Genomic DNA, 25,000 nt, shown 5'->3' with positions numbered 1-25,000 from the left:
TAGAAAAGTGATGCGTAGTCAAAAGTTCTACAAAGGAGTAAAAACCCAGATCTTTCCATTAATAAATTTTATTGACACTGTCAGGGACATATACTTTGCTTGAGTACACATTTGTTCGTCAAAAATCTTGTTTGTGAAGCTTCACTTTGTTTGATTCAGGATCAATCAACCTTTTCTGAAGAGAAATGAACAATAAAGTATGTTATAAAAGTATAAAAGGTTGGTTTACACACCTCAAGATTTGTTGGCAAGATTTTGTAAAGTAAACTTATCGAACGCAAAAGATTCGGCCTGATTTGTTTTCCAGGCCTAATCTACTGTGATCAAGAGCCGTTATGGCTCTTGAATGCGATCGAAGATGATTGCTATTTTTTGGGTGAACATATAAGTCAACTCGATGTGAGATGTTTCACTCTAAAATCACTTAGCTTTTCCCTCAAAAGCCACATGAATATGCCCTTAAATAAACTGATTTGTGGATTACAAGTTTATTGTTTGATTTAAATTATATATTTATTAATGGGAGCTTCACTTTTTAGCCCCGGCTAAATCCATATATTAGATTGAATGAGGAACACTTTACTTTTCATCTACAGTGCAAACACTCTGGTACGTTTGCCAACCGTAAATATGGAGAACTGTCTTGCCCCCAAAAAATCAGAACATGTGCGATACCATTATAGTCAATCCAGTCGTGAAAATGCGACCCCATCCAGCGGCACATCCCCATTAGCCTCTTATAAGGAAGTACTCCCCCCCCCCCCTCCCCTCAGGCTCAAAACACTATAACACAGCAAATGCAAAAGGCGTCATGTCATGTGAGGACAAGCTTGACGGGTTGAACCTGATTGCAACTAAGTGTTTCATAAGAAAAGGAAGAATTTAATCCGAAGAATAACTCGCAATTGTGTAAAAGTAATTTTATTTGATCTGAAATCAAATTCTATTTTATTCAAAAAGTGTAATCAAATAATTGATAAATGAAACTAGAAACAGCGGAATAAATGCCGATAAAAACTAAACGTTGATACAAGCGAAATCACGTGGTTTTTGAAACAAACTCAATGTAAGCTACTTTAACTCTGTTTAAAAGGTAACGAAAGAAAGACTAAACTAACAAAACGAAGGTAACATACAGTTCACTTGCTTCTATGGCGAGTTTTCTAAAATTTCCTTGAATAAGCATTAAATCGGTCCGAGTAGCAGGTAAACTGTTAACACTTTGACCCTTGCAGTACGGCGGTCGGTAAAAAACTTATAAAAACTCGAACAAAGCGAATACTTTTGTGCTTCCTGTTGGGCGTTTACGGTTTTCCTACTTTTGCCAGCAAGATTAAATATAAAAGTTCCTTGAATAGTTCTTTTACTACGTTAACACTGAGGTTTTAGAAAACTCAAATAGCCTAAAAGTTTTTCAAAATTTAATTTCTTTTTGCCTGTAACTTTTCATGCAATGTTTAGGGAACAAATGTATTGACATGAACCCGTGATTTTGTCATTTGCAAGTTATTTTACGCTGAGTTCCAGCAAACCATGATGTCATAGCCCATTTGTTCCGGTGAGAGGGTACTCTCCTTGTAAGCGAATTGTTTAAAACCGTTTGGGTCTGAAACAGGGAAAGGTTTTGCGCCGTTTGGATACAGGGTCTGAAATTACATGTTCGTGCATGAGTTTTTGATATTTTTGTTGTTGCTATTGTTTTAAATCATCCATCTTCAGGTCTGTGAATAGGGTAGGAAAAGTCGTACTCTACCGAAACGGGTCTACAGCGAATTCCATAAATACGTGCACTTGAAATTTCCTTTTAAACTGATAGGGCAATTGGAGGGTAAAGTTTACTTCTGTTTTTGAAATAATTATAATGTAAATTATAGCTGAAATTTCTACTTGTGTGGGGCTATTTATTACTAGGTGGCAGACAGTAACTCTGTCGCGATACCCATTAAGGGGAAGGCGAATCGTGACACCCTCCTTTATCTGCATAATCGTTTCACATGATACAATAGCCGAATCAGAATCCAGCATTGCATCTGGGTTGAGTAATGTATTAGGTTCCAGACTTCTTATATTTTAGGGCAGTTGCATTAAAAGAATGACTAGCAAATGGTTCGTTTCGTGTTGTTGTTTAAGACCAGAATATTTCGATTTTGGCGACGAGGATGGGGCTTGTAGGTCAAGTTGGAGAGTATGTGAACGGTACAGAAGATATTGCAAGTTATATCGAAAGAGTGGAATTGTATTTTGCGGTTCCAAAGTTACCTCAGCGGAAGTTATCAAAAGGTATGTGTTGACGGTAAACTATCTGAACCGCTCGGTATTCACTCGGTGTACCACCGCAGGGGAGTATTCTTGGTCTTGCTCTTTTTCTGCTCTTCACAAATGATCTACCTCTAGTACTGAAGAATAATATTGGCATTTATGCCGATGACTCGACTCTTTATGCATCTGCACCTACCTTTGCTGAAGTCGAGGAGAAAATCAGACCTGAGATTGACGCAGTATCGATGTGGGCAAAGGAAAATAAAATGAAAATGCATCCAGCAAAGACAAAGTACAGTATAATCTCGACCAGACAAAAAAATTGCAAATTCAGCAAAACAATCTCTTCACCTTTCAGTTGACGGCATACAACTCACTAAGGTTGAGTCAGAACGTATCTTAGGAGTATATATTGATAGTCATCTCACCTGGAACGAACACACTGACACACTGCGCCGAAAACTACTTCAAAGAATTGCAATTTTATCAAGAGCTCGGAAATATATACCAGCCAAATATCGATTGCTTCTCTACAATGCAAGTATCAAACCGCTCTTTACTTATTGCTGTACTGTTTGGAGCAACTGTAGCCAAACCAACTTAGACGAACTGTTTAAACTTCAAAAACGCCGCGCTCGATTAATTTTGGATAGTCCTCGGGATTCACGATCGCCGTATGATAATCTTCAAAAGCTTAAGTGGCTACCGGTTGATCAACTTTTCAAGCTTAATAAAATCGGCCTTTTAAAGAAAGTTATTGATGGTAGGGCATCGGAATACTAAATTACAACGTTGGACTCACTTCGGTTTGAACACAAGTACTCTACCAGAACAAAAACATTATACCGTTTACCGAAACCCAGAACCGAAGCAATGAGGAGAACATTCTTTTATTCCACTATTAATGAACTAAATGCTCTTAACTTAGAACCAACCACCTCCTTCAGCTTAATGAAGACAACACTGACTAATAACGCCGCCTCAAACTATACGGTGGACAATTTTAAAGTTAAAAAGTTATTCTGATTTTTATAAATCCGTACTTTTTTTTTTTTTTTTTTAATTTCATTGTAGACTGGATTCCCTTTTTTACCAATGTATTCACTTCCGTTTTTAACATCTCTCAATTTTTTAATCTTCAGAATTTTTAAGAACCTTTTATCATAATCACTATTTGTAAATAGGCTTTTTATCATGATTAATGTAATGTTATCGTTATCATTTTTTTTTTTTAGAGGACCACTAGGGAGGGAAAAAACTGGAATTCTTAAGATCTTTTATTATAATTACTATTTGTAAATATAGGCTTTTTATCGTGATTGTTGTAATTTATTATTATCAATTTTGTTTTTGGAGGGCCACTGGGGAGAATACTTCATAGTAAAAGGTGTCACCCTCTTAAAATAAAGGTTATTATTATTAAGGCGGATTACAAAGTTGCTACATTTCTAGCGTTCATCGTAGCAGATGAATATGGCGTGCCGCGAAATTTGTCAGCCCCTGAACGTCCAATATATGTCTTTTGTGCAATAGTACGAAAAGCTGACTGAACGATTTAGAAACCCAGCTCTAATTTCAAAGTCACTGATCAATAAGTTCCTGAAGATATCAGCAGATCAGGATGAAAACAATTTGACAACTCGCGCAACATATATTGTAAGAACATTCATGGAGCAGGCTTTAGACCAGCAACTAAAATGCAGCAGATTGATACAAAGCTAGCTCCAAAAATTGCAGTAAGGTGAAGCAGGCAAAAGTGAAAGCTACAACCCAAATAAGTTGACCTTAGCGACCTAGATGAGTGGCTGAAACCGAGAGTCAAGTCGAAGTGATAGCCTTTGGTTGTTCCAGTAATATGCCACGCTGGAGGGCGAGAAAAGCAAAGGGAAATAACAAACAACAAACAAAGGAATCATTCTAAGTAAAGTTAGCTTTTTGTTTGGCTTGGCTCAGTGCGTAGGGCCTCGCTCTCCAGCATGGCAGGTTTGTGCAACAAAAATGACTTACTGCAAAGGGCCTACTTAAAATGAACAAGGCATGGTGTAAAACATGTTTGGTCCGTTTGGGAAGGTGTCGGTAAGAGAGATGACTGTAAATATCTGAAAAATAGTGAGCTAAGCAACGGCGACGAAAATGTCGCTAAAAAATTAAATTTGCCTCATTTCAAATGTTATTGCGTCTATTTGGAGCTGCTTAATTTTTCAAATGTAGGCGATTTCTCTTGGAGTTGAATTCTTAAGGACTTTATCCAGGTTCAGAGAGAAAAAGGAGAATTTGTCGTCGTATGTTCAATTTCTCTATAAAAAGTCGTATGAGGAGGTTTCACTTCATAGTCGTGAAGAAACGTCAAAGAAATGTACTAAGAAGCTTGATGCACGTGCAGCAACTGTTGTTTTCATCTTAAAAAATTAGGGAGCTTTAGCAACGACGACGGCGACGGCAACCAGGACGTCAAAAAAGCAATAGGTTTATTACGCAAAACAACAATTTTGCACGTGCATCATGCTTTTTTGTACATTTCTTTACCGTCCTTGCACGACTACAACGTGAAAATGCCTAATTGCAAGTTTTATGGAGGACGTAAACAAGCGACAACGAATCTCTTTTTCTCTCTCTAAACTTGAGTGCGGTCCTTAAGAAATCAACTCCCGGGAAATTCGCCTACACTTGCCATTTTCAGCAAATTGGAATAAACGCTACAAAGATTGAAAAAACGTGAATTCATTTTAAAACTGACGTTTTCGCTGCCGTTGCCGTCGTCGATGCTAAAGCTCCCTATTGTTTTGTATTGCTGTTTGTGGGCATTTAGAAAATAAAATGGTAAATCTGAATAAATCAAGAGGTTACTACACAATAGAATTACAATACATTACAAAAGAAAGAAAAAAATAAAACAATAATTTACATAAATCCTGATCAAAGGTGAAATCTGAGCAGACGCCATAGTAGGTTTGGCTTTTGAGTTGGTCACTTCAGTTCCCTAGTTTAATGACTGGGTGCATGACTTAGGAGCTTTGAAATTAAGACGAAGAATTCCTTCTCAGTTTCAGTTGAGAGAGTATATAATACAAGTTCTCCCATTGACTACTATCCTGACACGAGAGAAATGGAACTGAAGTGTACCTTCAAGGGATGGCCTCGTCCTCGTGTAGTTTGGTACAATCCAGATAGAAAACAAATCATCAACGGATCTGAAGGTTTTTACATCTCAGAGCAGCTGGTTGGAAAGGATACCTTAACTTCCCTTCTCCGTAATCCTGATATCCAAGAAAAACACAAAGGCGCTTATAAATGCACTGGAATGAACAACGTAACCGGCTGGTCGAGTAAAAAATCAGGGTATATTGACCTGAATTATCGCTGTGAGTCATTTGATTTCTTATTTCTAATACAACACACGGATTCGCAAACGGATTCATAAAAACATAATACTATGTTTCCCCTGTAAGCAATGGAAAGTATCCCATTTAGACTAAGAGGGACAGCTCATTCTGTCTTGATTTAGACGGAATTAGATATTGGCTGTTTCATATTTCAAATAACAGATTAAATAATTCCTAACTGAATTTAAAAAGATGTACTGACAATTTCGTGCCACCTTCCTCTTCCATTCAGACTAAATGGACGCTGGAATTTTTATTTTGTTTACCCCTCGGGTCACAAGGGAAAAGTAAATAAGTAAATAAATAATGATTTAGTGGCGCTATCTCATCCACAAAGTTGTTCTTTGTCTACCATTCTGGCTCAAATTTACCCTGCGCAGCTGGTGGGATTAACGTGGGATTGATGTGTTGTTTTGGTGGCAATGGCGGAATAAGGGTGAGAACCAACAAACTCAACCTGGCCGGCCACATATGATGTTGCCTGAGGAATCAAGCACAGGACAATCATCAATGGGGCGGGAGTGTTCTCACCTGAAAATCAGTAGAACCTCTACATAACCAAGTCCTCGGTATAATTAACAATTATTACATCTATTCCACGAGTGTGCGTTAGATATGAGATGGCGGTTAGCCAACGAGGCGCGTAGCACCGAGTTGGCTATAATCATCTCATATCCAACAAGCGCGAGTGGAATAATTACTCTATTAAAAACGGCCCACAAAATATCGAGAATTCTTCCCGACTTTATTTGTTAACAAAGCGACTTTCATCTTGTTTTTAATTTTGAGCAGACGCGTACAGTTACCATATTTGGAGAGCATGGTATAACGGCTCACATATCATGATGGCTAAGCCAATCAGAGCTCTAGAATTGCATTATCCAATGATTCAATTTTTAATAATAAGCGATACTCTCCTCTCAAACCCCGTAAATCCCGACACGGAAGGGGCCGTACTAAGAAAGAGTCCGTATTAGCGGGGTGACCTTATTAAGCGGGTAGAAAATGTGGGGGCTTTCTGTGGGACAAAGCAAACTGTCCGTAACAATGAGATGTCTGTATTGAGCGGGTTTCCAGACTGGAGCGGGGTTTGACTGTACAATAAATAAAAGGGACCTCGATATAACAAAATCTCTTTATGGCAAGCATATTTTACCAGTCCTTTGGGTCTTCGTTCAGCTGTTCGTTACATCAAGATTCCAATGTAAACTGTTGTGTGATTGTTAAAAAGAGAAAACGAGACCCCGAATAGCTATTGAAATCAACACTTAGTAGCACAGGTCATATTGGTGGGAGGTAAGAGAAGTGGGGTTCATCTGATCAACCGATCATTAGAGCGTCTCTATAGACGGCGTGAGGAGACAAGTCGCATAGGAGGAAACCAGTGGGATAAAATAAATCAACACGTAAAAACTCCAAAGCGTTGTGATGCCCAATATAATGTCACAAATACTCAGGAGGGGAGGGTAAGAGTAAGAATGTTACCCCTTACGGTTGCAGGAAAAACTGGTAACCATTTTAAAATAATATTTGCTCATCATATCTTCTTATCATCTAATACAGGTTTCTTGCCTAAAGCTCCGCAGAGATCTTCTCCCACGCTTTCGGTGACAGCCTACTCCAATGTCAGTTTCAAGTGCTTAGCATTTGTTAGGCCAAGCGACTGTCATGAAAATTCTTTACAGTGGTATTTTAACAACAGGTCAGGGGAACTAAAATCTGGTGAAAAGTATAATATACAAGAAAGGAAAACGAACACCAGATGCATAATAGATTTCATTCTCACCATTGTTAACGTTACTGAAGCAGACGAGGGAAAGTATGAATGTCAGTGGCTCTGCAAAAAGGACCAGCCCAGCTCTTCCAAGTCTTCAATTATCCAGTTGAAAGTATATCCTCCAGAAGAAGGTACTAATACTCCTGTGATGTCTAAAGGTCTTGTGTCACGAAATTTATCAAATTTAAAAAGTGGAAAACGCCACCAAATTGAGAAAAACATAAAAATAACCGCTCAAAACCCAAGGGGGGGGGGGGGGGGGGGAACGGTAGTTACGTAAATGTGTAACTTGTGTGCCAAATGTGTAGTTTTCGCGATCCCAACTTAGTCGCTTTCTATTTTTATGAATTGACCCATTTTTTAGATTGAATGAAGAACACTTTACTTTTCATCTGCAGTACAAACATTCTGGTACCTTTGCTAACCAGAAATGTGGAGAACTGTCTTAACCCAAAACTCCGAAAATGTGCGACCCCATTATAGTCAATCCAGTCGTGAAAATGGGACCCCATCCAGTGGCACATCCCCATTAGCCTCTTATACGGAAGTACCCCCCTCCCCCCCCCCCGCCCGACCTCAGGCTCAAAACAGTAACACAACAAATGCAAAAGGAGTCATGTCATGTGAGAACAAGCTTGAAGGGTTGAAACTGATGGCAACTGACTCGTGTTTCATTAGAAAACGAAGAATCCAGTCCGAAGAATAACTCGCAATTGTATAACAGTAATTTCATTCGATCTAAAATCAAATTGTACAAATATGTTCTATTTAATAAGTGTAATCAAATAATTGATACATGAAACTAGAAAAAGCGAAATAAATTCCGATCAAAGCTAAACGTTGATACAAGCGAAATCACATGGTTCTTGAAACAAACTCAATTTAAGCTATTTTGACTTTGCTTAAAAGGTAACCAAAGAAAGACTAAACTAACAAAACGAAGGTAACATGCAGTTCACTTACTCATCTGTGGCGCGTTTTCTAAAATGTCCTTGAATAGCTGGTAAACTGTTAACACTTTAATCCTTGCAGCACGGCAGTCGGTAAAAAACTTATAAAAACTCGAACAAAGCGGGTACTTTTCCTACTTTTGCCAGCAAGATTAAATATAAAAATTCCTTCAATAGTTCTTTTACTACGTTAACACTGAGGTTTTAGAAAACTCAAATAGCCTAAAAGTTTTTCAAAGTTCATTTTTTTTTGGCCTGCAACTTTAGATACAGGGTCTGAAATTACATGTTCGTGCATGAGTTTTTGATATTTTTGTTGTTGCTATTGTTTTAAATCATCCATCTTCAGGTCTGTGAATAGGGTAGGAAAAGTCGTACTCTACCGAAACGGGTCTACAGCGAATTCCATAAATACGTGCACTTGAAATTTCCTTTTAAACGGATAGGGCAATTGGAGGGTAAAGTTTACTTCTGTTTTTGAAATAATTATAGTGTAAATTATAGCTGAAATTTCTACTCGTGTGGGGCTATTTATTACTAGGTGGCAGACAGCAACTCTGTCGCGATACCCATTAAGGGGACGGCGAATCGTAACACCCTCCTTTATCTGCATAATCGTTTCACATGATACAATAGCCAAATTAGAATCCAGCATTGCATCTGGGTTGAGTAATGTATAAGGTTCCAGACTTCTTATATTTTAGGGCAGGTTTTGCACATGCGCAGTTGCATTAAAAGAATGACTAGCAAATGGTTCGTATCGTGTTGTTGTTTAAGACCAGAATATTTCAATTTTGGCGACGAGGATGGCGCTTGTAGGGCAAGTTGGAGAGTATGTGAACGGTACAGAAGATATCGCAAGTTATATCGAAAGAGTGGAATGGCATTTTGCGGCGATTTATGTCAAGGCGGATTACAAAGTTGCTACGTTTCTAGCGTTTATCGTAGCAGATGCATATGGCGTGGCGCGAAATTAGCTAAATTGTTAGCCCCTGAACGTCCAATATATAAGTCTTTTGTGCAATAGTATGTAAAGCTGACTGAAGGATTTGGAAACCCAGCTCTAATTTCAAAGTCACTGATCAATAAGTTCCTGGAGATATCAGTAGATCAGGATGAAAACAATTTGACAACTCGCGCAACATTGTGAGAACATTCATGGAGCAAGCTTTAGACCAGCAACTAATATGCAGCAGATTGTTGCAAAGCTACCTCCAAAAATTGCAGTAATCTGAAGCAGGCAAAGTTAAAGCTACAGCCCAAAAAAGTTGACCTTAGCGACCTGGATGAGTGGCTGAAACCGAGAGTAAAGTCAAAGTGATAGCCTTTGGTTGCTCCAGTAATATAGAGAATCCTGAACAAGAGAAACCCAAGTCAAATTCAGACAAATCGAAGTGGCTCAGGAGGAAGAACATGCGAAGACTCACTCATGTATTGTTTTGAGCGCTAAGAAAAACATGTACTGACTTTGTATGAAACCTGGAAGAATCAACTGCAAGTGAACGATGGTGATTATAAGAGAAGATGGGTTTGTGCTTTAGATGCCACAGTAGAGGAGCTCGTCGGCTGAGACATTCCAATCCTCGCAAGAAGCCACAGGAGAGACGTCATCACCTGGAGTACCAAATAATCACACAAGCTGTTGAGGTTCTGAAGACTTGAACCGGTAAGTGTACCACGCCCTGAAAGGGTAGCGCTGCAGATGATACCCACTATATTGATGGTGGGTCTGGGTCGTCCTTCCTCAAGAGGAGATCGCTGATATACTGGGTTTGTACGTACTCTGTGTTGCTGCTTTTGGAGCGAAGTCGAATGTAACGGATAGCAAAACTGTAACTTTCCGCCACCCCTGAGGGTATGAATGGAGCAACGAGAAGCAATTTTTTGTTTGTGGAAATTTGTGAAATAAAAGCAATTGATTGGTCCGTCAATGGAAGAAATTAGATCATAATGGCGACTTGGAGATCATAAAGCCAGTTCAACATATTGAAGTTGATTGAGAAGTGATTATTATGAGGAACTCATTTTACCACTTGAATATCGCAAAGGACATCTGGGGGAGCCTGTAAGAGTAAGGAAAACCACTCACATAGACAATAGTTGGAAATGTCTCGGATGAAGCAAACGAGTGTCATGAGGCTTGCCATGTTTACACATCCCATTCCACCTTTACTCTAGAAATGAGGGCCGATGAGCTAATGCAGAAGATGTGGGACGAAGACATTGTGGGAATTGCTGATGAAAACAAGCGCTTGACAGCGGAGGAGGAGCTTGCTGCGCGCAAAGAGGCACAATCAAGGCGTTATGCTGAGGGACTATGAAGTGGTAATTCCATGGAAGGACGATGATACTCCGTTGTGTTCAAACAGAAAGACTGCTGAAGACTGACTTATCTCTTAAGAAACACCTTCAGCCAAGACTGGAGGTTGCTGAGAAATACTGCCGGGTGAAAGAAGCCAAGGTATAAAAGAATGAACCCAAGGGTTACATCCGAATTACATCCAGTTGGTACCTACCTCATTTTCATGTAGTGAGAGAAGACAAAGAGACTACGAAAGTGAGGATAGTCTACTATTCAGTAACTATATAAGAAGGAATGAGCCATAATAGCATGTTGCCTGGACAAAGCTGAGGAAGATGTTTTTTTTTTTTTTTATGCGCTATTGCGTTTCAGCAGTTATCTTGTGGCCCTGGTAGCAGATCTGACGGAAATTTTTTCACAAGTTATCATGGCAAGGCAAGACGGAGGGTACCACCCCTTCCTGTGAAGGTGGAGGTTACACCTCTCTAGACTTCCAGAAGTCTATGAAGCAATGAGCTTGATGTTCGATGACCGCGCCTCACTTTATCTTGCCCAGTACGTTGTGCGACAACATGCAGAAGATAACAAAAATGACCACCTGCTAGCAATAGCCGTAATCCTATCACAGGTGTATGTACGTGGATGACATTATGACTTCATTGAGCACTAACGATGAAGCGATGATAGCTCGAGAAGAGCTTTAAGGGAGCCACTTGGCAAGGCAGGCTTCAAAATGGGGTCTGGGGGTAATAACAGGCCAGAACTACCTTGCATGAAAGCATAAGGAAAGCAATAAGATGCTGAGACGGATGTGTTTAACTTCAAGTTGAATCGCCTGCAGGATGTTGTCTATACCAAGCGAAGTTAGAGGATGCTAGAGGAGGGATGGATATGCAGGGAACATGGTTACCGGGTTTAAAAAAGGATGACCTAAAGTAGACGTATCAAGAATGGTTCAGTGAGTTACCAGAATTTTTCAGAGGACAGCTTTCAAGGTGCTATCGCATTGCTGAGAAAATTGTTGTTTACACATCTATTCATACAATGGTAGACGCGTCCCTGTTGGCACATGCAGATGTAACTTACGTTGGGCACAAATATGAAGATGCAGCTCGAGAAGAAGAAGGGAAGCAGGTTAGAGCTCTTGGCAAGAAAGAAAGGTGTAAGAGTTGTTAGAGATTCCCTTCGAGAGCTGTACACTCTGAACAAAGATAGTAAGAGTGTCTTTTTCTGGATCCAGACTCAGAGGCCATGAGGGCGAGAGGAATAATTGTTTGAGTAAACTCCAACTAGTTGGTAAAAAAATATCGAGACAAAACAACTTTAGCTAGTTAAAGCTAGACTTTATTCGCTACTAGTGAGCTATAACATATAGCCTAGTAGTAGCTCAGCCTATCAGAACGCAGCATTGATAATAGACCACTAGCTGGACTTTAATAACAGATTTATCAGACGCCTAATCCTAGACAGTGGAGACATGTACAAGACTTTTGTCGCCAACCGAGTATCAAAGATTCATCAGACGCCTAACCCCAGATAGTGAAGAGACTTACAAGACGTTTGGTACCAGATGAGTATTGGAAATTAATCAGACGTATACCTAGAACCTCAATAAATTGGCGTTTGATCCCAGGAGCCGTTGGATACTGATTCTTTACCTGCTAAAGCTGTTCTGGAGATACTGGAGAGAAGAGTTTCTGGCAACACGTAATACCCAAATGAAATGGAGGGAGGCGACGAACAACCCAAAAGTTGGGGATGTCGTGTTCGTTGTCGATCAAAATGCTCCAATCGGTCGGTGGTAGTTTTTCCGCATCAGGATGGACAGGTAAGCGTTGTGCAAGTGGGTATAAGGGGCCAGAAGCTTATCCACCCAATAACACGACTGTGTCCATTGAACGTCGCTGACCAACCATAGTCCTAAAGAGAGGAGCTGAGGATCCGGAGCTCCTTGTAAGTTCTAGGTGATACCCCTGCGTAAGGGACTGTAACTAGTCAAGTAAAAAAAAAGTTCCCTGAGCACACGGAAAATTGGCTGTTCTGTGTTCTTGTTTGAACCAGGCTTATGAAAAGAATTTCTCACGCCTGAGAAAATCCAAGAGGTGAGTTTCATACCGCCATGTATCTTTCCAGATTTCCATATACCACACCTTCCAGGGGCTTTACCTTCCTTTACTGCGTTGATGGCATCCAACAGTTCCTTGAATTCATGTTTTTCCTCAAGGCATGCAATGTTTACGGGTCAGCAAATACAACTATGCCAGCAAACGCGTCGACGAAACAGGTCAGCACGACATCAGTATATGCATTTGCGTGGAATAAATACGAGTTTGCTCTATTTACGCCCACTCTTGGGTCTGCTCTAATGTTCCTCCCCGAGAAGGGACTTTTTGGGGGCTCATTTCCCAAACAGCGGTTGGTATTCAAGCCTAATTGCGAGTCAAAGTTATTCGAACTCAGGAGCTCTCAGGGGTTGAGCTTTTTTATCAGCGAAACACCTGTAAAACAGATTACATTTAAGAGCGGCTTTCCGTAAATATCGACCCACTGTCGGCATAAGTTCAAAATTTGGTTTCGCTCATTTTTGGCTCATCGATAACCCTTAATGAGTAATGAAACATGCTGTTGTTAGTTTTCCCAACTAAAGTGTTCTTTTGTTAAAATTCGAGAAAACTCATTTTGCCCGTTCGGAGCTCAAAATCCACTTCCGGTAAAGCGAAATTTTACACAAATTTCATTGACTCGTACGTCAAACCACCACGATTTGGCAGCCTCTGAAAAACATGAATAGTTTTAATGACCCTTTCTTTCTTATATAACAAGATAAATTTGAGAAAAATGTCACAATTTTGTGGCCGAAAAGGTATTGTTAAAAATAGGCCGTATTGACAATTTCTACCGTTTAAAATTATAAGGATAAAATAATGCAAATTTTTACAATGCGCTATTGCCGGTTTTCAGTGTCGCGCCATTCAAAATAGATCAAAATGGAAATCAAAACCGTTTAATAGATAAAGTCCAGAATCTGGGAAATGAAAGGAGGTACATATACAAAGACCCTCGCCAAGATTCAGGTCAGAGGAATATTTCGTATACGAGATATCCGAAGAAATGTTTTACCCGAACTTATAGAGATTTGTATGGAGACGCCATGCTGGTGCTCACTTGGATGAGCTCCAACATGTCGGACGGAAACCAACAGAAACATCTGTTACCGAGTTTTGCTACAAAAGCGTGAATTTATTCTTCGAGAAACTCATAAACATTAAAGTAATACTTTTTCTAATACATGAACTGTTTAAATAGCAAAATTTCCTGAAATAATAAATAAAATTTCCTTTCTTGGCCGTCATGTAAATGCCGCGTCACGCAAAAGCTTAGAAAGTCAAGCGTACTCTATCACAAACCAAGAACCCTTTTGAAGCGTAAATTTGTATGAAGATTAGTTTTCAGCTGCTCTAATGCATCATAAAAGTAAAATCTCGGTAGGATCGATAGTTTTTAAATTTGAATTTTAGTGACGTCATGTGAAAACCAACAATAACTTAAAATTTCGCAAATTGACTCTCTACGGCTTGACTAGGCCATAATCTATCAGAAAATCGAAACAAAGCTCTGGGAAAATGATTTTAAGTAGCCCGCAAGACCTCGAGTTCAACCCCAATTTTGCGAAAAATCGCGACATTCCAGGGGTTAATAATAGCGTTATACGGCCCGTCACACCAGTGTTACCGATATACGCTTTAAACAATTTAATATACCTTTTTACCGATACGGCGGCCATATTGAATTAGCTCGATTAAAGGAGTATTATAGGATGCCCAGGGGGCATGAGCACATTTCGTTTGTATTTTTGAGCGCTTTTCGGGACATTTTTTCTTAAAGTTTTCTTAGAATAAGATTGTAATGAGAGAGAAGATCCTTGTGCCGTGTTTGGATGTAATAATGATCGCCTTTTTCTAGTTTAGTATTAGAAATATGGTCTTTCACTGTATATTTGTCGGGAAAAAGGCGATCATTATTACATCCAAACACGGTACAGGGATCCTTTTTCCCATATTTCCCATATTCCCAGTTTCAGACTGGGTACTTCCCTCAAAAAATGGTATATAAACAGCAAAAAAATCAAAAAAACTAAAACTGTTTACTGAGCGAATTTTTGCATTGCGGAATATTTACAAATTAAATCACTGCCAAACAATGCCATTTGTTTTATAAAAACTAGTTTCCTTGAAGCAATAAATATTTTCGACTAAGTATTGGTGCAATTGTTCTTTTCGAAGTTTTTATCTTACGGGCTCTCAAAACCCGGAGAGTACTCTACAAATTTTTATACGGGGAGGCTCCGCCCCGAGGTCCAACCCCTAACGCTTTAACATACCATTTTTCACGAAAAAGGTAGCCCTTTCGTATAACTTCTATTGACAAATGGTACCCCTTCAAAATACCTCTTTTAACTGTTGTAAATACATTGTTTTTTAAATGGGAATCAATCACAAAAATATAACGTTTTCCCGACTTTATAAAGCCATAAAATTCATCTGTTCGGCCCTTTCACAGACCGAAATGACCGATTTCTCTACCCTTTCATATACTACAGCGAGTAAAATCCCTACCCTTTTATATACCTGAAGCCTGAAAAAGGTACCCCTTGCGGGCGGAGCCTCCCCGTATAGGCCATTATAGGGAGTACCCCCCTCTCCCGGATCTCAAAACTGAAAAAAAACTACGTGGATGCCAAAGAGGAGCCTATATACTTGTATGACATCGTGTGTGAATCATGAAAGCTAATGCATGGTGCTTTGCCAGGCTTAGCAATAACTCAGTTTCGGGTTGTTTTCGACGTTTCAGTGGAAAATTCTTGAAACAAACAGAACGTCTGTAAAGGCATTCGGCTATTTTCCTGTTGGAAAATTCCAGGCAGAAATTTGGATTTCATTTCTTCAAACCCATTTTCGAATATTAGTCTCAGGCTTTCGCGGTCGTTTTTCGTGTTAAACGAAACTGACTTAGGCAAATGGTAAACGCGATTACCCGGAGCGGAATCAAAATTCATCAGTCCTGAATTCTTTTCACTATTTGCCGAAACCGTGAAGCGACCGGTTTATCCATGTAAATAGTAGAAAAGCCTTGTGTCCAAAAGCCTGCGATACAGCTTCCTCTCATCGCTATCTATCTGCCGCTAGGGACGTTTCGTCAAAGAGCGGTGAGAGGGGGATGCATCGCAGACTATGCGTCATCTATATTAAGTACCTTGAGGGGCCTTGTTAAGTGCATAGTAGATCTTAGCAATGGCTAAGGGGCGGAGTTAGGGAGAGAGGGCGAAAGATCCTCCTACTCTTTCCCTTTTACTCTCCTCCGTTTGTTTTCCGCCATTCCCCATTTCGCGCCACTGTCCACTATCCACTGCCCACTACGCCTCGAACAGGCTAGTTCATAGTGGGCCAGAGAGTGTTTTCGAAGCCGATGCAAGGGATCTATAGATGTCCATAAGGGAGCATTTGAAATTTAAAAGGTCATACTCACGCTGCAACCATTCCTTTTTTCGCATGCCTAAAACACCACTTTTTTTCTATTTTCCGTTTTGCTGTAGAGGAAAGTTTTTCGCGATTTGTTTTTGATGATGGTGTTTCATCGTCGATCGAAACGAGTTAAAATATTTTCTGAGACGTTCGTTACAAAGTACCCTTATAAGCGTGGTCATAATAATTCAAAACGTACATGTAGACTTATACATAATTACTTAAAGGGGAAAACTCGCAAGAAAAAAGAATGTTCTAATTAGTTGATATATATTGGTTGTCCCCGTCTTAAATTTAAGTATTTATGCCTTTTGACTGATGCTTAAATCAATAAATCACACCACTGTACTTGTTTAAAGTCTGTTTTCCTTGGGCTCGGACGTCCACGTCTTGCGGACGTCGCTCAAAAAGGCCGACTTCTGGGCAATTCTTCACTATATATTGTATCCAAACAAAATGACTCTTCTAAATAAGATAAGTGCATTGATAGATGTAATATAGATTGTATGCTAGAATTTGGCATGTCATCAACTTTGAATGGAATGTTTAAGGTATCATCCAGGGTAAAAAATCATAATTTTTCGAAATTTGCAATTTTTAAATGATTAAATAGAGCTAATCAAGAGCTTTCTTTAAAAAAAAATTCGAGGAAAAAATGTTTTTTTCTGTGCAGACTTATGGAGCGCAAAAGTTTTTTCTATGGCGCTAATTATTTTAATTGATCGTTGACAAGTCCTATCATACTTGATACGCATGTCGCTGTTGAACCAAGCTAATCACGCAATTTGACAGAAATCGTGGTCTACACGTATAGTACTCACTGTTTTTCCCTGGATTTTGGAAGTGAACGCCTCCAAAGAAAAAAAAAAAGCTTGTCCGTTTTTCGTACACTACTACAAGACGAAAGAAGACGACAAAATCGTTTCGCAAAGACTGGGCTTCGAAATTAGCAGAGAGTGACAAGGGCTACTACTACAATCAAGAAAAATGGCTAAAAGATGACAAAGCTCCTGAAAAACCATTGAAACCACCGCGGAATCGAGTTTAACGAGTTTCCTAGTGAGCGGGGCAAGCTTTTTTGGCCGCGAAGCGGTCAGGCGGGCAACGAAGTCGCGAGAGGTCCCGCGCCATATAAAAATCGGACGAAGGACTGTTTTGAAAGTCTGTTGTAGCGAGAGAGAAGCTTTAAGAAAAACTCCAGGAAGAGGTTCGTTGTCAATTTTTCCAGGGAAGTGTCGAACTTTTAGAAAATGTATCGAGTAAAAGTGGGCTTGGCTCAACTTGGCTTGCCCGGTGCGAAAATGAAAACTGCCGTCGCAAATAAGTAATGATGCTTTCTATACAATAGAAAGGATCGAACAGAGCAGAGCCTTTGAAATAAATTGTTGTCGGGTTTCGTTTTTAACCTTTTCCTGCTGTGTCACTATTGTTGTCCTTTCTCTGGTATGCATCAACATTGACAGCTTTGGTGTTATAATCTGTTATAATCTCGTCACGGGTAATACGCCACCAAAACTCTTTTCCACTGTTTTCTCGAAATGAAAATCAGGGCAATTTGAGGGTACGTTTTAAACTCCAAGTCGACAACCCGTGAACCAACTTGGCCGAAATTTGGCCAACTTACTGTCGGATAGTTTTTCTAAAAAACCGTGTCTGCGAATTTTGATTTCTTTTTTCGTTTTCGAGTTAGAGTAGTTTTTTCACAGGTAGTGCTAATGATTTGCTGTCCCTAATTTCAACTGCTTATAACAAAAGAACAAACGCACTTGACAAACATCTGAGACCCAGTTTTTAAGTCAAACGTGTTAAGAAGCGAATGCGATCTTAATTGTCTTCTTCCGTTTATTTTTGGCTGGCCTGGACTTAAATTTACAGTGACACCCACTTTCACAAAAAGCTTCTCATTTCTAAATCGCGTTAATATTTTGATTTTTTAAAAGGAATAAGCAATAATCTGGAACTATTAAGCTTTCAGAAAATGTACGGTTTATTGGGATATTTATCAAAAGCAAAAGCGCTAGCGCCGATCAACGAGAGGAGGGTGCTTGAGGGTGGATGATACCTTAAGTGCATCTATCGTTAACACCGTTGGCGTGACGGGCCGTGTAACGCTATTTTTAAACAGCGGAATGTCGCGATTTTTCGCGATTAGGGTTGAACTCGAGGTCTTGCGGACTACTTAAAATCGTTTGCCCAGAGATTTGTTTCGATTTTCTGATAGATTGAGGCCTAGTCAAGCCTTAGAAAGTCAATTTGCGAAATTCTAAGTTATAGCGCATTGTAAAAATTTGCATTATTTTATCCCTACAATTTTAAACGGTAAAAATTGTCAATAGGGCCCATTTTTAACAATACCTTTTTGGCCACAGTATTATCACAGCTTTCACAAATTTATCGTCTTGTAAGAAGGAAAGGGTCTTAAAAACTATCTGTGTTCTTCAAAGGCTGCCAAATCGTTGTGGTTTGACGTTCGAATCAATGAAATTTGTGTACAATTTCGTTTTACCGGAAGTAGATTTTGAGCCCCGAACGGCAAAATGAGTTTTCTCGAATTTTGACAAAAGAACACGTTATTTGGGAAAACTAACTACAGCATGTTTCATTACTCATTAAGGGTTATTGATGAGCCAAAGATGAGCGAAATTCGAATGATGAAGTTGTACCACAAAAAGTCGATTTTGGTCGATATTTAAATTGGTGTTAGAAATATGTTGATGATATTACTTACAGTCGGAAATATGCAGTAAGAATGCTAGAAAAATACTCGATTTGTTGAAAACAGGGACCGCATGGAATCGTTGGGTAATGATGAAATTTCACCCCTGAACTGCCCCAAGTATGAAATGGTTAGGGATGACGTAAAACAGAAAATGCCCGAAGACATTAAGTGACATTTACTGCACCTTTATACTTCTACTGTTGTGCGTTTCGTCTGTTCAGGGACATTCTGTGAAGCAGCTGTTTTGAAGTATTAAAAAATGCAATTTACATTTCTTTGTCTCATTTTGTTCTCTTAAACAAGCGTCATAAACTCTGACCACGAAAGAGAAAACATCGAGTTTGACCAGACACTCGGTAAGCGTGGATTTACGTGTTGAGAGGCGAATAACAGTGTATAAGCACTTTGAGGGTTTGCCAGACACATGTTTATCATTCACAAATCTTCTTTTGCATTAGCTCTCCCTCACTACATGAAACTCATCCTAATGCAATCGATACAAGTAAATCTTTGATCGGAAACGATTTTACAGACATACACAAATCACTTTGGGGAAATTATTGAGAGGCTTAGTCTAAAAACAAGAAAGTTTTATTAAGTGAACGCTTGAATCAAGCTAGCTTATTAGCAGAAGGATGCACGATTACAGAAATTTGCCTACAATTCATTTCTGTGCTGACGTATTCCCTCTCTAAAAATTTCCCTATTCATCTCCAAAATCATTCTCCGGCTGTTAAAATGAATTGCGTGTAAGAGCGACGGTCAGGAAATATCGACCATCGAGTGGCAAGAGTTGAAAAATCGATTTCCTTCATTTTTTGACCATAAATGGCTTTTAGGTAGATAAGTAGTCTGATGTAAGTTGTTCTCGCAAAAAGCCTTTTATTTTCGAGAAAAGTAAGAATATCAGTTTTCGTGGTCGGAGTCTCAAAATGGCCGTATTTTCAACCCGAAATTTGATAACATTAACTCTCCTCGCGTTCGCAAATAAAGCTGCAAGGAGAACAACGGTCGCCTGTAACGCGACACCGGCGCGTCACCCATGGTATGTAAATTACATTACACCCTTCCCTCCTAACTATAACATGAGTTTGAGCCGCCTGTGACTTGTCGAATGCTTTCAATGATCATTTCTCATCACAGGCGGCCCAAACTCACGTTACGAGGGAAGGGTGTAATGTAATTTACATACCATAGGTGACGCGCCGGTGTCGCGTTACAGGCGACCGTTGAAAATATAAGAGACTTTGCATGAGAAAGATATTACTGAGATCTGCAAACGCTAATTACCGCGAAAACTTACTTTTTCTTAAATGAAATGAATAAAAAACACTTACCTGCAATGTATTCCACTGCATTTTGGTGCCTGTTTGTCGTTTTACTGATTTTTTTGGCTTTATTGCGTAACCGCTGTTACTCCTTTCATAGAACGAAGTGAAGGCTGGTCACTTCGATCTGTCGGGGTCCTGGACCAGTCGCAACAAGAATGCGGTTTTTTTTCGCCGAAATTCAAATCCACTGCAAACTTTTCAGCTCCAGCCGGGCCGCCTGTGTTCTCATCAGTAGGACTTAAACTTGCTAATGACATCACATTATCTAATAACAATGACCACGGTCATCGGGAATATGTCAAAGGCATTAACAATAGATTCGAGTTCCGCCCTACTGATAGTGGACAGGCTTTAAAGCTACTGAATATACTAGTAATAGTTGACACTACAACTGCCCCCGCTCTGTATATTGTCGGTCAATAGCATTCTTGCTCGATGTTTAGCTCTTTGAAATATACTGATTCATAAGATTTTCACACATATTCCATACAATAGGTGAAATAAATACAGGAAACGCAAGGTTCCATGCACAGTTTCAGGTCGATTTACACAGCTTTGATCAAAACTTTCTCAGTTTCGACAATAGTTTATTCTAAACCATAAGAAATGATTTAATTAGAAGTTGAATTTTTCGCTATTTCCCTTTCACGTTTTACATTCAGTTCATTTTATTTGCCGGAAAGGAAGCCTTAGAAATTAAAAGGACGTTTGATCAATTGACACTCGCGCATTCTAGTCTTATTTTAAACTTTATAGCGGAAGGACATCTGTGAGCAGGGAATAAGTCAGCACAGAATTTGATTGTCGGCGAATTTCTGTAATCGTCCATCGTTCTGCTAGTGAGAAACTAGCCGTTGTTCACTCGTCTTGCTTGTTTGGGGCTGAATCAGTGCATGGAATCTTGCGTTTTCTGTTTTTATTTCCCCAATATGATATCAATGTGAATCTGTAAATTTCAAAGAGCTACACAAGAGTCATACAAAGGCAAAGGATACAATTGACCGAAAAAAGAAAAAGGGACGTTGTAATGAAAACTACATTAGACACAAGCATATATAAGAACCAACACCGTAACTCATATGTTTACCTCTATTAGTAATCGTATTTCTTTCTCTTTTCATTTGAAAGTAATATGTTGAGGACGTTTCCCCTTTATCAACTTTATTTGCAGATTCTTCGACACCATCGTCACAAAAGACCACAAACTCAACTTCAACAGGTCAGTGATGTTAAGGGGTGGTCACTAAAGTATAGTGTTACAATGGGACTAATTGCAGTGGCGGATCCAGACTTTCAGATAAGGGGGTGGGGGGGGGGGGGGGGGGGGGGTCATCCAGATCTTGAGATAAAGGGGGGCGGCCTTAAAAATTTTTTTTTTCGACCTATCAGGCCTCAGTTTGGTCCAAAAATAACAGGGAGGCCCGGGCCCCCCGGGCCCCTTCCCTGGATCCGCCTCTGAATTGCCAACCAAATCTAAAAATAGTATCCAGATCTTATCGCTTTTCAAATAACATGAAACAATGGAAGAAAACAGAACCACCCTGAGTCGGCCCCTGAGTCGCACGACTGTTATGGGGATTCAAAAGTAATTACCGGGTGTCAGTAAAACGCAGGGTCGCGGGCAGGGCCGAGGTCGGGGTCTATTTCTTTATTTAAAGAATACTGTTTTAGGGTTAGTATTAGGGTTATGCTAGGGTTAGGTTTAGGGTTAGTGTCAACCCGAACCCTAACCCTAACCCTAAAACAGTATTCTTTAAAAAGACCCCGACCCGCGTTCTACTGACACCCGTACTTACCAACAAGTTGCATCGTGCTCCAGTCTGAAGACACATTTTCACAAATTAACAAAATATAGTGTATTAATCCCGGATAGACGCAAAGGTAACCCAGGCTCTGTGATAGTACCACAGTACGGTTCCAGTAAAATTCCCGGGGGGGGGGGGGGGCTCCGCATATAAAAGGGATGGGGATGCTCGTCGGAAATTTTGAATTAAACCCCTAAAGGAGACCGATCTGGGCGTGGCCCAAGCTTTTTTGATCCCTAAAAGAGGCCATTATATGCATGGAGTAAATAAAACGAATTCAAAATATACATGTGAAATATATACCTGGATTTTTGAAAACCGGGTTAGCAAAAATATTAACTCATTCTACTACTTGGTGATTTAAAACAACCAAACTCATTCAAAGGCCGATTAAAAGCCTTTAACTGACGCCGGGCAGTAAGTTAATGGTCCCTAGAAGCATTCCAACGAGTCCAAATTTATAATGACGCAAATTTTAGAACATGTATTCAGCAAACTGACTTCGCGAAGTTTCAAACCGGTGTCATTTCAGTCCAGAATTTTTAAGTTGAGTGAACTGCAGCGAACGAGTGCCTGGTTAAGGCTTACAAAACAACTCAAATAGTTAGCAAAACACTACTTTTTTCGCGGTCCGATAAACAACACGATTCCGCATGAAATAGACAACAAACTAAATGAAACATAGTGCACGAATTGTCACCTTCATCTGCAAAAACCGGCCTATGGTGCAATGCCATTAGAGTCCGCTGAAACTAGACCTAGATCCAATTTTCCTGAGTCGAGAGTTACTTTTCCAAGGTACAATCAGCTAAGCTAAACACCGACGAAACAATATTAATGGCTGGCACAGAATATTTTTATTCAACCACGCGATTACATACCTGTCAACACCATGCGGAAATCACACAAGCACACACTTTCGCGGCACTGATAAGACTATCCACAACGACGCATAATCTTCTCACGTTTAACATAAGCGAAATATCATCGAATAACTCGGAAAAACTCAGCCTATTGCCAGATAAACACCTCTGGGCTTTTCTCTTACACTCGTCTTCTTCAAGTTCCCGGATGTAGAGTCACACGGTCGGCGGTCTTGGCCCGGGTCAAAGTTCACCTGCAATTTTGCTCTCACCTAATTCATTTGACTCCTAAGAGCCTATTCCCGAGGCCAAAGACTTAGTGGTCACCTTAGAAAAGCGAACAATATCTACCTTCCTGTCTCAGCCCCGATCAGGGTGATTGATCCGTTTAGCCAAATGAAACGATAATATAATACGATATTGGACGATGCAGACTTTGCGAATCGCAGTAACTTTGTCCCATCTCAGAGCTTTACATGATGCTCTCAGGGAAACTTTTCTCAAGGTGCCATAGAAAACTAAACTGCGATAAACGGCACCGAAACCAGCTTTAGGCGCGCGTTGATTTCAAAATAATGAATTTTTCCTACTTGGTGATATGAACGCCGATATGGCCTCAACCAATTACGACAACAATGTCCGTCAACTAATAAACATTGCTGATATTTATGGCCTCCACCAACTCATTTCTGAGCCTACTCGGATAACAGATAAATCATCTACTCTGATTGATTTAATTAAATTTAATTTAAATTGTCCTGAGAGGGTAGTCTGTTCCGAAGTTGCCCATATCAGTATAAGTGATCACAGTTTTGTTTATGCGTATCGCAAACTTTCCATTAACTTCCGAAAGGGGCACACTTTAATAACGTACAGAAACTTTAAAACTTTCAATCGTGCCAAATTTCGTAACGATATCTGCAATGAGAACTGGGAATTTTCGGCTCCAGCTCTTGATCCCAACCAAATGTGGATAGAGTGGAAAATCAAATTTTTACAAATTGTTGACAAACATGCTCCGATTCGCATTAAGCGCGTTAGATCTAAAAATTCTCCGTGGATTACTGCTGGTTTGAAAGAACGCATGCATAATCGTGACACATTAAAGATCAAAGCAATCAAGTCATATGATCTGTACGATTGGGCCAATTTCAAAGGAATGCGTAACAAAGTTAATACTGAGATTAAAGCTCCTAAAGAATTATTTTACAATAATAAGTTTACCGAAACTAATGGCGACCCGCGTAAAACGTGGCAAATCATCCACGATCTTACATCTCGTAAGATCGTTAATTTACCGATCAAAGAAATAAATCTAAATGGTACTTCTATATCTTCTATATCAAACCCTTTGCGTAATGGCGGCTGATCGCTGTTGGAGAGCTCCCTGGTTTGTGTGCCTGGTACTATATTTCTACCTCTGTTTCACTGGTAGCAGCTATCAGAAATGTAAACAACGACAGAGCCAAGTATTGTATACTTCTAATCTCTTATTTACACCAAGAATAGCGAGTTACATTTACCAAACACGAAACGTCAGCGCGGCGAAGACAAACGGGTCCGTGTCTTACTCATTGCGCGTTCTCCTCGGATGTCGATTAGCGCTCAATGCCTCAATTTTGCTGCTACTTATTCAACTGGCTAATGATGTCGAAGTTCAGCCTGGCCCTTGCCTAGCTCAGCGGACAAATGGTCTGCGTATTTGCCAATGGAACGTCCAACGCTTAACAGATAGCAAGCTTGAAGAGATCCGGTCACTCTTAACTCGACCTGGCAATGAACATGATAGACTGGATATTCTTATTCTATCTGAGACCTTTTGCACCCTGTAAAATAACTTCGAATCGTATACTGTAATTGAAATTGCTTTAATTTTCTTTGTGCCTATTTACAGTATAACCTAGCCCCGATGTCGATGTTGAAGAACGTTGCTTGAATCGAAAAACTGCACCGATCATGTGAATATACATTAATTAGTTTCAAATGTCAATCGATTAGATCAAAGGTTCACTGTACAAACAAAACATTACATAACGAGTCGCAAAAAACGTGACAGTTCACTTGGGTCCGCGTGTAACGTGCGCGAAGA

The 25,000-nt window shown here is 39.8% G+C and overlaps 2 protein-coding genes across 2 annotated transcripts in view; one reads left to right on the top strand and one right to left on the bottom strand.

The window, feature by feature from the left end:
• The window catches only part of LOC140932219 (muscle M-line assembly protein unc-89-like), a 325,339-nt gene that overhangs the window by 244,444 nt on the left and 55,895 nt on the right, over positions 1–25,000 (bottom strand). The window lies entirely within an intron of this gene.
• Positions 21,418–25,000, top strand: part of LOC140929676 (fibroblast growth factor receptor 1-like) — a 24,537-nt gene continuing 20,954 nt past the window's right edge. Inside the window, exon 1 of the mRNA XM_073379405.1 lies at positions 21,418–21,462. The gene's annotated coding sequence lies outside the window, so the exon portion shown is untranslated. The remainder of the gene's footprint in view (positions 21,463–25,000) is intronic.

Source organism: Porites lutea, chromosome 3, assembly GCF_958299795.1.
Source record: "Porites lutea chromosome 3, jaPorLute2.1, whole genome shotgun sequence".
NCBI classification, from domain to species: Eukaryota; Metazoa; Cnidaria; class Anthozoa; order Scleractinia; family Poritidae; genus Porites; species Porites lutea.
This window is presented reverse-complemented; position numbering and strand designations above follow the sequence as displayed.